Source organism: Stegostoma tigrinum, unplaced genomic scaffold (genome assembly GCF_030684315.1).
Source record: "Stegostoma tigrinum isolate sSteTig4 unplaced genomic scaffold, sSteTig4.hap1 scaffold_465, whole genome shotgun sequence".
Taxonomy (NCBI): domain Eukaryota; kingdom Metazoa; phylum Chordata; class Chondrichthyes; order Orectolobiformes; family Stegostomatidae; genus Stegostoma; species Stegostoma tigrinum.
Genome location: NW_026728393.1, coordinates 35,200 through 37,500, shown reverse-complemented (window position 1 = coordinate 37,500; position 2,301 = coordinate 35,200).

Below are 2,301 nucleotides of genomic sequence, written 5' to 3'. Positions count from 1 at the left end.
TTTGACACTTAGAATTTTTTTTGACACTTAGAATTTTTTTCTAAGTTTTTCCTTCTGGTTACTGACTTCCCTCGTCGGGCACGGGGATTTTCGACTTCCTCCTCCCGACCGAGGGGCCTCATTTTCGGGCATTTTCCTCAGATTTCCAAGCATTTTTAGACACTTTTCCCGACTTTTCCTGCTTACTGATTTCACACTTTTGGCCATTTTTATGCATTTTCCCGACTTTTCCTGCTTACTGATTTCACACTTTTGGCCATTTTTATGCATTTTCCCGACTTTTCCTGCTTACTGATTTCACACTTTTGGCCATTTTTAAGCATTTTCCTGGTTACTGATTTCACGCTTTTGGACATTTTCGGAGGTTCTGACGGCTTTTTCGCCTTACTGCTTCGGACATTTCGGGCACTTGGCTGACTTTTCCCGCTTACTCCTTCCGGGCTTTTACTCATTTTCGGAGGTTCTGACGGCTTTTTCGCCTTACTGCTTCGGACATTTCGGGCACTTGGCTGACTTTTCCCGCTTACTCCTTCCGGGCTTTTACTCATTTTCGGAGGTTCTGACGGCTTTTTCGCCTTACTGCTTCGGACATTTCGGGCACTTGGCTGACTTTTCCCGCTTACTCCTTCCGGGCTTTTACTCATTTTCGGAGGTTCTGACGGCTTTTTCGCCTTACTGCTTCGGACATTTCGGGCACTTGGCTGACTTTTCCCGCTTACTCCTTCCGGGCTTTTACTCATTTTCGGAGGTTCTGACGGCTTTTTCGCCTTACTGCTTCGGACATTTCGGGCACTTGGCTGACTTTTCCCGCTTACTCCTTCCGGGCTTTTACTCATTTTCGGAGGTTCCGACGGCTTTTTCGCCTTACTGCTTCGGACATTTCGGGCACTTTGCTGACTTCTCCACCTTACTCCTTCCGGGCTTTTACTCATTTTCGGAGGTTCCGACGGCTTTTTCGCCTTACTGCTTCGGGCACTTTGCTGACCTTTTCCCGCTTACCCCTTTCAAGGTTTTGGACGTCTCCGGTCGGGTCCGCGCCCCTCGCCCGGGCCGGAACGCCTCCCCGCCGGCCGAGTTCCTCGGGGTCGCCCCCTCGCCCGGGAAAAACCGCTCCCCGCCGTCCCACAGCACTCCGACTCGGCCAGGCAGCCTCACGGGCACAGCGACTCCTGCCCACCTCGGGAACCGACGCCCCGCTCGGGCTCAGGCTCCGAAAAACCACCACAGCGGGGCAGCTACCCTCAATGCAGCCGAAATTCAAATTCCTCCCCTTCGAGAGGCGCGCCTCACCCGGCCACGGCCTCGGAACTGCTCCCCTTCCTCGGGATCGGCCCCTCGCCCGGGAAAACCCGCTCCCCGCCGTCCCACAGCACTCCGACTCGGCCAGGCAGCCTCACGGGCACAGCGACTCCTGCCCACCTCGGGAACCGACGCCCCGCTCGGGCTCAGGCTCCAAAAACCCACAACAGCGGGCAGCTACCCTCAATGCAGCCGAAATTCAAATCCCTCCCCTTCGAGAGGCGCGCCTCACCCGGCCACGGCCTCCAAATCGCTCCCCTTAGGCGAAAATTAAGCCCCCGTGGCCGATAATACCCCTCCTTGATCGTGCACAAGGGCAGCTCCAAGTTGAACGGGCTCAGGCTCCAAAAACCCACAACAGCGGGCAGCTACCCTCAATGCAGCCGAAATTCAAATCCCTCCCCTTCGAGAGGCGCGCCTCACCCGGCCACGGCCTCCAAATCGCTCCCCTTAGGCGAAAATTAAGCCCCCGTGGCCGATAATACCCCTCCTTGATCGTGCACAAGGGCAGCTCCAAGTTGAACGGGCTCAGGCTCCAAAAACCCACAACAGCGGGCAGCTACCCTCAATGCAGCCGAAATTCAAATCCCTCCCCTTCGAAAGGCGCGCCTCACCCGGCCACGGCCTCCAAATCGCTCCCCTTAGGCGAAAATTAAGCCCCCGTGGCCGATAATACCCCTCCTTGATCGTGCACAAGGGCAGCTCCAAGTTGAACGGGCTCAGGCTCCAAAAACCCACAACAGCGGGCAGCTACCCTCAATGCAGCCGAAATTCAAATCCCTCCCCTTCGAAAGGCGCGCCTCACCCGGCCACGGCCTCCAAATCGCTCCCCTTAGGCGAAAATTAAGCCCCCGTGGCGGATAATACCCCTCCTTGATCGTGCACAAGGGCAGCTCCAAGTTGAACGGAGAAGTCAGTAACCAACCAAAAATAAGCTTGGTTACTGATTTCTCCCGTTGGTTACTGACTTCTCCCTTTGGTTACTGATTTCTCCCGTTGGTT